Source organism: Medicago sativa, chromosome 5, assembly GCF_051527215.1.
Source record: "Medicago sativa cultivar Bolivia chromosome 5, Bolivia_mono, whole genome shotgun sequence".
NCBI lineage: Eukaryota > Viridiplantae > Streptophyta > Magnoliopsida > Fabales > Fabaceae > Medicago > Medicago sativa.
In genome coordinates this window covers 66,152,334-66,166,738 of record NC_140753.1, presented here as the reverse complement: position 1 = coordinate 66,166,738, position 14,405 = coordinate 66,152,334, and the positions used below count along the sequence as shown (strand labels likewise).

At 32.5% G+C, this 14,405-nt stretch overlaps 1 long non-coding RNA gene and 1 pseudogene across 3 annotated transcripts; one reads left to right on the top strand and one right to left on the bottom strand.

Annotated features, from left to right (window-relative positions):
• The first annotated feature begins 445 nt into the window (after positions 1-445).
• LOC146924128 (uncharacterized) lies at positions 446-6,808 on the top strand. Of its 3 annotated transcripts, none has more exons than XR_015010040.1 (3): positions 446-785; positions 5,696-5,802; positions 6,077-6,808. It is a non-coding gene; the product is annotated as an uncharacterized LOC146924128 (long non-coding RNA). The 3 variants fall into 3 exon arrangements; XR_015010042.1 differs by having other exon boundaries at positions 5,687-5,802; XR_015010041.1 differs by having other exon boundaries at positions 446-812.
• Positions 6,809-7,268: 460 nt separating this feature from the next.
• LOC146924127 (uncharacterized) lies at positions 7,269-12,929 on the bottom strand (annotated as a pseudogene).
• Between the last annotated feature and the right edge of the window lie 1,476 nt (positions 12,930-14,405).

The following is a 14,405-nucleotide window of genomic DNA, read 5'->3' as shown; positions in this document are numbered from 1 at the left end:
AAATTTAAAAAATGTGTATGATTAAAGTTATACGGCGCTTGATTGAAAAAGCGCTATCTATAATTTAACATCATATAGCGCTTTTGAGCAAGGAAATAGATAGTGTTTATTTATATGTAATAAAAAGCGCTATTTCATAACAAGTTGAATATACCTCTGTGGCAAAGGAAGCCTGCCGGAGCAAAGAGGTCACCTATTCGATTCTAGCTTCACCCCCCTATTTCATTTTTTTTTCATCCTTCACCCCCCTATTTCATTTTTTTTTCTTCAGCCTATTTCATTTTTTTTCTTCTGCTGTAACCAATTTCGATTTTTATTTTTAATTTTTTTCTGGCTTCAGCCAATTTCGTTTTTTTTTTATTAAATCCCAGTCAACTAAATGTTTTTTTTTTTTTTATCTTATGTTATGAATTTTATTTTATTAAAAAATTTTTGAAAAATACAATAAATTCCACTCCACAAGAAACGATTTCTTTCCATCTATTTCTTTGATTCTTCCTGCCGTTCATAGAAACCTTCATCTATTCATCTCGACAAACCCATAAACCCCTTCATCGATTCAACCTTCTCCATACATGATTTCTCGCCGCTATTCCGTTCAAGATTTCACGCATCTCCTCTGTTTGTGATCTCTGCTCACGACCTCAATCATTCACAAACTTCGTTGTTCACCACTCTTTTGGGCTATTGTGGACTTCGCTCTGTTCACCGCTCTTCTCCGATGGTAGCGGTGCGATTCTTTGTGGACAGGTCTCCGGCGATGAAAGTATTCTTTGTGTGGGCAGGTAACCCTAAAACTAATCCCTTGATTGGTAAGTTTAAATTCAAATTGATTGTAATACAAGATGATAAATGTCCTGTTTTAGCTGAAAAGTTAGTTTGTGATTGTGATATTATGAATTATATGATCTGAGTCCATGAGAACACAAACAACCTGATAAATGTCCTGCTTGTATTCTGCCCATCAAGTGTTCGTGGAATTGCTTCAATCAACTATGTTTCTAATTTGTAATGGTCATTCCTACCCACACAATGAATAAATGAAGATCTTTAACTTGCTAAGTGAAACATGTTTTTAGTTTTACCATGACATTACAATAAACGCATATGTTTAACTAGTTCTAAAATGGGATAAAAAAAAAACTAGTTCTAAAATACATACTTAGTTATAGATTATGGGTTGGTTAGCTCTCTTCACATGTTAATTAATAAAGTTTATTTTCCTCATTGTTCTAACTCTAAAAAAATTAGCTTCAATGTTGATCAAAAGTTAAGTTTTGGTGTCTATTTTATTTAGGAAATAAAATACTATGAAGCACAAACACCGCTAGGACTAGCCGTGTCGCGGTGTCCAACACGCGTCAGTGTTCGACACTCCTATGACAATTGTTTGACACGTGTCGGACAACTAAAATCAGTGTCCTAAATAAAATTGTTTTTTTTCTTTAATTCGACACTCCTAGGACCGGTGTCCGACACCTATATAACATTCATGCGAGCCATGTCGGACTACTCAGACAAAATCTAAAAAAAAAAAAATCTCTCTTGCTTCCACATATTGTAGATACAAGAGTTACATATGTTTTGAGAAATGTTGATCAATTAGGGGGTAATAGACATTACAGTTGATTATAACATTTTTAGCTTTTTTGATAGTAGATGAATAAATAAATGTCAAATACTACAATAACTTGTTTTAAAACTTTTTTAATGAAATAACTTGATCAAGTTAGATGCTTATTGTTTTATCTTGGTTTTCGGGTGTCAAACATTGATTACGTTTGAACCTTTTTAAACCGGTGATATCTCATTTTTTCTTGGGAAGGGAAAAAGTAAGCAAAACCCTTGAGAATCGAGGTCCGGGAGTTGTTTTCGCTACGGGAAGGTGTTAGGCACCCATAACGACTATAGTATCCTATAGGAACCGTCTTTAATTTCTATGCGCGCGCTTTATTTTTAAATGCTATTTTGAAAAGTATTTATTAAACCTAAAGTTTGCTAAGTGAAGAATTGGAGGGAGAAGAATGTTTTTGGATTTTTATTTTATTTGAATTGAAGGAATTTTGTTCCTTGCCTACGTACCCGTTTAAGGGATCAAATCCACCGTAGTTCTCTTCCAAAAAAATGTTTTTGTTTTTGTTGGTTGATTTTAAGTTTGAAAATAGAGTTTTGAAGAATATAAAGAGAGGCCTCAAGGGCATGAGATTAGGAAATTGTGAGGTTGAATTAGTCATTTGCAAAATGTGGTCTAAGTATGATTAATTTTCATTGAGATTTGATTAAGAAAATGAAAAGGAAAATTCAATGGGATTTTGATCCCAGGGTTTATTTAGAAAATGATTTGAGTGAAGTTTGTTCATATTTTTTTTTGGAAAATTGATTTTTTTCTAAGTATAAAGCCTAAACATTCATCTAAACATACAATCCTAAACATACATCTAAACATGCATATTCTAGCTATATATCTAAAGTGGTGTGTGTGCATGTGTCGGTGCTTGTGTCGGTGTACATCATTAGAGTCCATTGTCCTTTACATCATACCCTAGATACATTCTATGGCCTCTTTGCCAAGAAATTAAAAGTGCATGAAAGTAAAATATTACAAAACCCCTAAGTGTTTACATTCTAACTTTGGTACAAATTAAATTGCATGAAAGAAGTAGAGATGAATATGGAATGCTATGGAGATGCTTATGAAATGGTGAAACATGAAATGAAAGGAGTTAGTAGCACATGACAATATCAAAGAAAATAAAGCAAGAGAAACACTAGAATGTAAAGGATGGAAAATAAAGGCAAAATGAGTGCAAATATGTCTAAAATTTATTCATAGAATGCAAGAACCATATGACTTATAATTCCCACATTCCAATACATTTTTAAAGGTCTAGAATTAGGTCTTGGAATGGGAATTAAGGCAACATGATTTACTTGGCATTTTTAAAACAAATTTTAAGCATATTTGCATTATTTAACTACTCAACTAACTTGTAAGCTAAGTAACCTACCAAGATTCACAATTATGCAACAAAATTAAACACAAACAGCAGCTAAACTCTATGGAATCAAATGGTATAGGTCACAATCATTCACCAAGCAATTGGAATTAAAATCAAACAAATTTTCATTCATTTTAGCACAAAATATGACAAAACTAGCAAGAAAATTAACACCTCATTTTTTACCAATTTTAACATGTGAAAAATGTCACAAAATGCTACAAAAATGTCAAGAAGCCTATATGAATTTTTTAGGAAATTTTTAAATGGTTTTTTGGACTAAAAAGTGCAAGAAAATCAATAATTCTAACAAAAATACAAAAGAAAGCTTCAAATATTTTCTCAAGCTTCAGCACAAAAAAACGTCACAAAATTGTTAAGAAAAATATCAAGAACACATATGGAAAATTCTAGGGTTTTTTATGAACAATTTTGGACAAACGAGGGTGTAAAAAACAAGATGCAGTGGTGCACATAGTAAAAAATAAGCAAAAACGAAAGATCTGTGAAGAACAGACGTCCAGGCCCAAACAGAGATGGATCCTGGATCATCCAAACGCACCAGGGGCGTTGGATTGATCCGGCCTCTCTTGAACCTAGATCTGATGGTCCAAAGGCTAGGGGAACATGCTACTATGGTATATGCGCGCGCGTGTGATTAACACGCTGGTATATAAGCAGATCAAAGAGGAAAACCACACAAGTCTCAACCGTTTCTCTCTCTAACATGTTCTTAGAGAGAGAGAGTCTGCAAACTCTCTCTTCTCCGACCTAACACCGATCGTCTTCCTCACTTCTCCGACGCGGTGGCCGGCGGTGGCGCCGCCGCGTCGGAGCCTCAAACCGCCCAGTTTCACAACCTAACCACATATTTCTAAAGCTCTTTCTCTCCTCTATTCGATTCTGAAGCTAGTTTCTCCAAAAAACTTGCAAATCAACGTAGATCGGGGAAAAACCAAGCACGACGTTGATGCTTTTTTTGCTTTTGACTCTTTTTAAACAACGTTTTGAAGAAAGATCTCCTATAACGCTCCTATCTACGTTGATTTGCGAAGAAAAGGCATGTATATGAAGCAAGCTACTATGATTTATGACAAAAGAGCGAAGAAAGGATGGGAAGAACGATTTGGTACCTGAACGAAAGAGAGGACGAACTCTTCGGAGGTTTTTCTTCTTTTGACTTCTGTGAACCTTTCGATCTGTTTCTCCTCTTTGTGCCTTTACGTTGATGCTTCGGTTCTTGATTTGAAACCCTAGGGTTTCGAATTTCGTTGTGATTCGGTGCTGGTTTCTTCGATCCTCTTCTTCTCTTCCTCGATCTCTCTCTCGTGATCGCAGTTATGCTTGAATTGTGAGAGAACGGTTCAATGATGATGATTCTTGGAAAAGAGTCACTGAGAACCTTCAATATTTGTTGAATTGGGACTGATTTGATGAAACACTTGCTGAATTCATTTTGTTTGTAACCGAATTGGTGGAAATTGGCGTGAATTTGAGAGGATTTGTGTGTATTGTGATTCTGGAAAAGTTGTTAGGGTTTGAAGATGATGAACTTGTTCATCATGTTCTTGAGCTTTTCTGTTTTTCTGGGATTTTTGATCGGAAAATTTGGGAGAGAGAAAGTGAAATGTGTTTATGAGTTGGCAGAAAATGAATGGGTTGAATCTGACTTTGACTGTGATGTGTCCTTTTATAGCTGACACTTGTGCAATCTGGACCAATAAGGAGAAGACACGTGGACTGTGGACTGTAACTAACTGGACTAATAAGAATCTGACACGTGGCCCCTGACTTGTGACTTGGACAAAAAGGACTAATCTGCAAAATACTTGAAAGATAGGGACTAAAATAAAAATATGAAAAGTGACACAAAGGATTAATATGCAAAAAAATTAATAAAATTAAATTGAAAAAAGTAATTTGAAATGAACGTAAAGCGAAACAATTAAAAAATGACAAAACGGACTAAAATGAACCAATGGCTTAAATGAGGTACTTTAAAGTACCTCTCTGCCGAAATTTCGTGTGAAATGACCAAAATGCCCCTGGGGCTCAAAACGACTAAAAAAGACTCAGATACGAACTTTAAAATGGATTTTTAACAAGGAATTGAATCAAAGACTCATACAAGCAAAATTAAAAGACTCAGAGACAATTTTTAGGTTTTAAACAGTGACTTGACACTTGAAATGACCAAAATGCCCCTAGGGGCAAAACTGACTAAAAATGACTTCAAATGCAAATTTTGGAATGGATTTTGACATAGAATGAAACAAAGACTTATTCAACCTATTTGAAAGGACTCAAACAAAGTTTTGAAAGACAGAGAGATTTGACATAGGAAATGACTAAAATACCCTTGCATGTAAACTTTGCAAATAACATTGAAATAAAATGCAGAGAAAGATGCAATTGATCAGAGACAGTTCAAATGACTTATAATGCAAGAAAAGAAAAATTGACTAGTATTTTTAGGTCCAAAATTAGGGTATAACACTTATATATGTATTTTGATTTTGATTTTATATAAATAAATTAACATATATGTAGCGGTGTCGGTGTCCTATATTTTTTACACTAGCAGCGTCGAAGTGTCCGTGTCAATATCGTGTCAGGCGTCCGAGTCAGGGTTTCATGCTTCATAACTACTTTAAGGAGTTCTGTAACTTATTCTTTATTTACTCAAGTGGTTGCAGGTTAAGGATAAGACATAAGACCATCAATGGCTTTGCATATATTGTAAGGATCACTTCTCTGGCTTTGTAAAAAAACCTTTGTGCATGTCAAGCATAGAAGATGCAAGGTATTTTAGCCACAAATGGTTGCTGTTATGCAGGCAATATTAAAGTGATATATTTATTATTAAACTTTTTGTGATACGCCTCACCTTTTAATTTTAGATTATCTTTCTAGAGACAATATGCAATGATGTATATATGATTGAAAGGAATATTCGTTTTAAAATTCAGCAAAGTGTTGACGATGCCGAAGTGTATATTTGCTTTAAAACCTATGAAATCTTATCTAAATCACATTGTGGAGACGTATGGAATTAGTTTTTTTTTTTTTTTTTGCAGGCCAGATTTTGAGGCTAGGCTAAGAGACATTTAAATTCATGTAGCTAATTATGAGAAGGCAAGTCTTCGATATATTTACTTCTAATGGATATGTTGGGTGAGCTTGCTTTAAATAATGTTGATTGCATATTACTAGGTTTACGACACAGTAGAAGAATATCTTACATAAAAATGATTGACACGGCCAGTGCATGTGGTGGGCAAATAATAGTAAGTTTTACCTTCAATTATGTGATTTATGGGTCTTCTTTTAATAAGAGAGCTTGTTTTCGTTGGTAAGACATTTTCGCCAGACTGCTCTAATGCACTTTAATGTGAGTTACGCGAAGTTGTGAATTATACCGAACATTAAATAGGGGACCAAATATAATTCCTATAGAAGCATTATTTGTTTTAATTAAATATCTTTTTCTTTTTCTATATTTAGGTTAAGGAAGATCCCAAAATGTGGAAGTGCATCATGATCTATCTGTTTGATTATATAACATCTTCGGCTTATTATGGGGAGAAAGGTTGAGAGGACCAAGAAGACTGAGGATACAATTGCATGCTACCTATGAAGATTTTGATGTTTCTGTACACTAGCTATAACTTAGAGATATTCAATCATTTGTAACTTCTTAGAGATAGTGCTTATACATTTGTAGCTTTTATGCTATATATACATACATTTTTTATGATATGGTTAAGTTTTATTTGATAAATAATAGTCTCAATTATAATGTGCCAAAATTATATATATTTCCCTTTAAATTTCTGACTTTATATATATATATATATATTACTCTAAATTAATAAGAAAAACGCTATCTGTACCGGAAATAAAAAATTGACAAAAAAATGCTTTTCCTAGCGCTTTTTTTCCTTCATAAAGCGCTTTCTAATCATATTGTTACACAGCGCTTTTAAAACAAAAACACTGTTTTTAAACCTGTCTTAGATGGCGTTTAATTTTGAAAGCGCTATCTAAGGAGAACCTTTGCTAGCGCTTTTTAACATAAAGCGCTATATAAACCCTACTTTAGCCAGCGCTTTTTACAGAGAAAAAGCGCTATATTACCTTTACCAGCGCCATTTACAATAGCGCTTCAAAAGCGCTAGCTAAAGCCAAAAAAAAGCGCTATATAAGCCCATTTTTGTAGTAGTCTCAAGAATTTCTTCGGGAATTTTCATCTTACAGAATTTGTGAAGGCTAAGATTCTCGCAAAACATGATATCTGTCGGTCTCTTTCCAGTAAGCATCTCTAACAGAAGAATCCCAAAGTTGTAAACATCTCCCTGGGGAGATACAGGAACACCTGCTCCATATTCTATTCAAATAACAACAATTCATTAGCAAAATAATTAAGGGTTGGAGTATATATCAAATACTGATTATAAGCAAATCATTTTTATTATAATGAGAAAATTAATTAGTAAAATTTTGTTAAAGATAGGCAAGACATTCTAAACGACACTAACAAATAAGTGATAGAAAGAACTTTACCAGAAGGAATATATCCTATAGTTCCTTTAATTGTAGAAGAAATAACTTGATCTTTACTTGAATGCTCTGTGGTTCCAAGAATGAGCCTAGCCAAGCCAAAGTCTCCCAAGTGGGCTACAATGTCATCGTCCAAAAGAACGTTGCTCGGCTTAATATCACAGTGAACTACGGCTCTCTCTGTACCATTGTGAAGATAATCAAGTGCATGAGCTACATCAAGAGCAATGTCAACCCTGTGTCTGAGGCTGAGATTATGAATTCCAGACCCTTCGTTATCGTGCAGAAGCTTTTCTAGACTCCCCTTAGGCATGAACTCGAAAACAATAGCCTTGAACTTTTCACCGTTATAATCAACACTTGAACAACAAGTTAGGATCTTGACAAGATTTCGGTGCTTCATCTTTCCTAGAGCTTCACATTCTGCTTTGAAACTCTTTGCTCCTCCACGTGTTTTAAGATTCAATACCTTTACAACAATGGGTTTTTCAAAGTTGAGTAGAGATCCTTTGTAAACAGAACCAAAACTTCCTGTTCCAACCAAATTGGATGAAGAAAACCCATCGGTTGCTTCATGTAGCTCTCTATAAGTAATCATCAAATTCCCTTTTTGCAAAGATGGTGAAGAAGGTAACATTTTGGTCTTTCTTGGAAGATAATGGAAAATTATAAAAACTATGAAAGAGATCAAAACCACGCCAATCACACTGATAAGGATAAGTTTCTTTTTGAGTGATCTTTTGTGTTTCTTGGCGAGTACCTTAGAACATGGAGGAAATTTCAATTGAGGTATTCCTCCACAAAGGTTTTTGTTTCCGGTTAATGAAATTGCCGAAACATTGCTAAAGACACCTTCTACGGGAACATCACCATAAAGATGGTTAAAAGACAGGTTCAAAGTATTTAAAAGTGAGAGATTTTCCAGTTCAAAGGGTATTGTACTTGAGAGACTGTTATTAGACACGTCTAATATATCTAGAGATCTTAAAGAACAAAAGAATGAAGGTATAACTCCATGGAAAAAGTTGTTCTTCAACACAAGCTTTGTTAATGTAAAACAAGCACCGAGGTCATTTGGGATTTCACCAGACAACTTGTTTTCATTTAGATACAAACTAGAAAGCTGCTTCAAGTTACCAAACCCTAAAGGAAGGGGGCCGGTCAGGGAATTATTAGACAAGTCAAGGTCTACTAAATTTTCTAGATACCTAATTGTTTCGTTAGGTATATGACCACTCAACTTGTTATCATAAATACGAAATGACTGCAAGTTGGTACAATATCTAAGGGTGAATGGAATGCTTCCTTGAAATTTATTTCTATACAAATTTAGTTCAGACAACATAGTAAGATTGGCAATACTATTAGGAATATTACCATATAATTTGTTTTCTCCCAAGTGCAATTTTACTAGATTATTTAACTTTCCAATTGAATTTGGAATTGTTCCCTCAAGGAAATTGTTTCCTATGTCTAAGTATGTTAAACCGATAAGTTGTCTGATTCCTTTAGGTATGGCTCCATATATTTGATTCATCCCCATATCAAGCCAATTAAGATAGGTTGAAAAGTTTCCTAGAAAATGTGGCAATTCCCAACCAAATCTATTTTCATGAAGAACAAGCTCTGTCAATTCAGTGCAGTTGGTTAGCGGGAAAAGAAAGTCCAAATCATGAGCCTTTCCACTCCCAAAATTATTTTTGGCAATTTGAAAAAATTCAAGTTTATTTAATCGACCCAAAGTAAGAGGTATTGGCCCATGAAAAAAATTATCTCCTAAATCAAACCATCGCAATTCAGTGAGGTTGAATATTGAAGACGGAAAATTCCCGGTCATTTGGTTGACTCCTACCAAGAATTCTACAAGATTGGGAAAAACAAGATTCATATTTGATGGAAGACTACCGAATAAATTGTTTACCCCAAGATCAAAAGATTGCATATTTGATAGGTTGTAAAGCGAATGAGGAATTTCACCTGACAAATTATTTCCACCTAGATACAATAAATTCAAACTTGTCAACTTACCCAAAGAATAAGGTATGCTTCCTTCCAAGTGATTTTGTGTAAGTGATAGCCATTGAAGTGATGAAGCATTACCTAGGGAAGATGGGATAGTACCAACTAGATTATTGGCACGGAGTTTTAATTCAATAAGTTGCATCATTGACCCAAACCTTGTCGGAATTCTTCCAATGAGTTGATTGAAGCCCAGATTAATTACTTTGATATTTGTGCAATTAGTGAGCTCCATAGGAATCTCTCCTTGAAGTTTGCTGTTGTTGGTTAAGTGAAGAACTTGTAGCCGCTTCAAACGACCAACTTGTTTTGGAATTTCACCATGCAAGTCGACGTTTGAAAAGGTAGAGTTTTCTAAGAAATGTTAGATTTCTCAATGATGGTCCGAGAGTACCACCCAATGTTTGATTCTCCAAATGCAAAGAAATGACTCTCATGTGACGACTACCACATGTAATCCCCTGCCATTCACAGAAATGTAGAGACTCATTCCATGATGGCAGAGAATCAGACACACCATTTGTAAGCTTTTCTTTCAAAGCAAGCAAAGCAAATTTATCAGTCTGTGAACTCAAAGTAAGAGCAACAGTAGTTGCTGATGACAGGAAATAATACACCAAGATTTGGCTAGCAAAGCAAAGAAAAAAATATCGACATAAAAGTCCTCATTTTTCTATTGGAGAATATGTATTTTGATAGATCAAAGATATATGGTTGGTTATTTAAAGAGAAGGAGTCTTGTGCAATAGATAGGTGCTTTGTGGTCCCAATCAACAAGTTGTGGAATCCATGTCATACTACTCTTGTTGACTTAAAACAGGAATGTGATATTTATTGCAAGCTACAGGACATTTATGCATCTAGATTGCCTGCTCCTACAAAAGCACTCTGTTAACCATTAATTTTAAATTAGACGGTTCATATTAGACACTAAACATCAATTAGAAACAATCTTGAATGTCAGTTTTAGATCGAACGGTCAGGATGTGTAACTTTAAATTTGAATTCAGACATTTATAACTATAAGAGTTTTAAAATGGAAATTTTGTTGTTTCATTTTGTTGTTTCCATTTTAACAAATGCCCTTAGGGCACTTAATAAGAGTTTTAATTTGGAAATTTTGTCTTGAAGTGTGTGCATTCAACACATTAAAACATCGAAAAATAACTTTTTCTACATAAAAGTTATCAATTATTTCTATTTTTTAATCCTTAACAATTGTTAACAAGACCCTATTTTATTCCTCTAAAAAAATTATTAAAACTTACTAAAAATAAGAAGGTCCAACGATGAACCCCAGATCCATATTAAACAACCCCAATTTTTTTATCGTTAAAAAGTGTTTTTTTCAATGTACAAAGTGTCTCTAGTCAAAGGCACGCTTTTTCCAATATTTCTAGAGTAGTATGTGTGAGATGCGCACAACCTTGTGGGCATCGTGCATGAGACGGTAGTTATACACTTTCAATTCCTCCGAATTTGCTTGACGCACAAGTCATAGCACATGTCGTGAATGGACCAATAGTTGAACCTTTTGCTTTTCTTCATTTTGTTTCCCATTTATTTCCAATGAAACTTTTGTGGTTCCCATACTCCAAGAGTTTACTTGATACATGTTGTAAACAGTATAGCACGACCACAAAGTTGTCTTGTTTGGGTGATTTGACGTGGTTCAAGGTTTTGTATGTATAATTACTGCTCCATGATCTTCTTTCGACTTATTTACAAAATTCAACTAAAACATTTTAAAACTTGTCAAATTGACTCAAAAATGACTCCTTATCAATGCTAAAAATACTATACAACGGACCGTCATCAGCCGAGAATCTTGTACACCATTTTTAAGCTTTTCCTTCAAAGCAAGCAAAGGGGATAAAAATGTAATTAACACTTAATCATATCATGTCGTTGACTCCAAGTCTCCTATAAGATAAGTGAAGTCGTAATATTTGACTCCAAGTCTCCAATGACACTGGTGAAGTCGTTGAGGCTCATTCCATGAGTTCAACATCATTGACTACGGAAGATGCAGACAAAGAGTTGACTCCTTCTTGAAATAACAAACAAAAAAATCATGGTAAAAGGGAAATAATACACGTCTTAATTACAACTTCTAAAGGAATTATAATAAAAATAAAACGCATTTTTTTGAAATGGAATATAAATAAATATGAGTTTAATGATGGTAGGTTGACAATCCAAAATAATTTTGCACACATAATCAATCAAATCATTTAGATTTGACATGTAAATTAAAAATATTAATTAACGTGGCAATTTTAAATGTTTTGATTTGTTGTATGTGCAAAGATGTTTTAAACTGTTAATTCATCATCATTATACTCAATCAATTCTTCTTCGAAATGAAATATAAGTAAAAGTGATTGTGTTCCTTAAAAAAAAAAAAACAAATGTGATAGTTGAAAACTTATGTGAATTATATGATGGTGAACAACAAATTTAATTATAATTTTGTGCATTTTTTATGGGAATTATATGATGGTGAACAAGAACATTCGTATCAATTATAATTTGAATTCTGAATTTTAACATAATTCAAATTATATAATCTAAAAACCTATAAAAAGATGTTTGAATTATATAATTTAAACGGGAGTATTTTAGAAATTTAGAAATATAAAAGAGCGCCTAAGAACTGCAGAGGATGGAAAATGAAATTGCCTACATTTTTTCTATCCAAACGTGTGAGCATATTTGCCGACACATTGTAACCATAAAAAAATTGCCGACAAAAATAGATTCCAAAAATGAGAACATCCAAAATCCATATTCACACAGACAACTAATTTTCATACATTATTTGGAAACAAATAAATCTCATGATTCATTCTTTCAAAAAAAAAAAAAAATCTCATGATTCATACATCATTTTAGTCAAGGTTCTCTTTTAGTTTAATAAGAGTTCTTGAGTTTAAATCCAGCTATGAAAATGTAGTAGTGTTAATTCTTTTAAAGAAGAGTTTTATTATTCACAGAGAACATATCTGATTCAAGAAATTAATCTTTGCACTTGCATGTAGATGATATCTTGTCACACCAAAAATAGATAATTAAGTTAAACAAAACCATACGTCAGTTATATTTTAAATATTTATCAATGAATAATAAAAAATTGAATCTAAGTCCGCTGAGGTTGGTCTATGTTTGGTAAAGAGTTGACTCATATCTTGCAAGAATATGAGTCCAATTCTCATTGTATGTATAAAGACTTCGTTGATGGATAATCTATAAGCACCGTAACTCATTAACTTTTTACATTTCTAGTGTTTTGCAGATTTAGGACATGCCTCAAACTTAAAAAACTCTGACAGTTACTTATAGATTACCCATCGATGAAGTCTTTAAGCATACAACGGGAATTGGATTCGGATTTTTAAGGATTTGAGTCTACTCTTTACTAATCTAAACCAACCTTGAAAGACTTAAATTCAAATTTGTCTTATTTATTTACTTTTTGTATTCAATAAAATATGCCAAGGTTATTGACCAATATATATATATATATATATATATATATATATATATATATATATATATATATATATATATGTCAAGTATTCATGTTACATTTGAAGAAAATAAATAGGAGAATTATTACAACCTTCTCCTAGCTTGAATTAGACTCTTTCTTCTCTTATATTAAAATTTACATCTGACTCCCTTGGAAAATAAATACATAGGGTAAATTACAAATATCTCCCATAAGAAATTTTTGAATAGCACACTTCTTCATTAAAAATTAAATATGTATTTTACCCTTTAATTCATTAATATATACATATTTTTTATAACAATTAATTTTAATTCACAAATTAAGAAAAACAACTCATTTTTTTATAACTTTCAATCTCAATGGTAATTAGCCTAAAGCATTTTTTTTAAGGGATAACTATTGTTTTGGTTACTATAAATATTCTAACTTTTCGTTTTAATCCCCCTAAAATTTTCCATCGACTTTTAGTCCAACAAAAAATTTATGTCTGCACTTTTGGTCTCTGCTTTTAAGTCAGGTCATGTGTATCCTTCAAATTTTTTAATGAATTTTTGCATGAATATTTAAAATATTATAAAAATATCTTTAAAAAAATATAATTTTTTAACAAAACATGAATTAAATATGTATTTTTATGTTTTTGGCGCTTAATAATTTATATTTAATTCATGTTTTATTAAAAATTTCAAAAAATAATTTGTAGAGATTCTCATAATATTCTAAACATGATTGCAAAAAAAAAAATTCAAAAATTTAAATGATACACATGAGTTGACTTTTTTGACTTAAAAGTAGTGTGATAAAAACTTTTGGGGACTAAAAATTCATAGGGATCAAAAATATGTTTAACCATTTTTTTAAATTTTTTTTATTATCGGCTTTAACAAATTGTCAAAGATTTTTATTTTATCATGTATTACCGGATAATTTATAATAGAATTTAAAACTAAATGTTAATGATACTGTGAATAAAAAAAGAGAGGAAGAAATATGCAAAAGAAGTTTGATTAAATTGAAATAGATTAATGTTTGTAGAATTTAACGTTATATATGTGTCATTCGATAATTTTTATAGGAACGCAGTGTTATTTTCACTAATATGCATTGTATGAGGGAAGGATTTGTAATATAATTTAAGCATCTCCAAAAAGAAAGGAATGTAATCCACTCAGTTTAATATATTATTACACATTGTGAAGATAGTTAAATTTTGTTAGTTTTATTTAGATGATTAGGAATTAGTTGAGTTAGTTACTCAATCAGTTAGTGAACTTGAACTCTATAGATAGGGCAATTATGTGCACAACTCACTA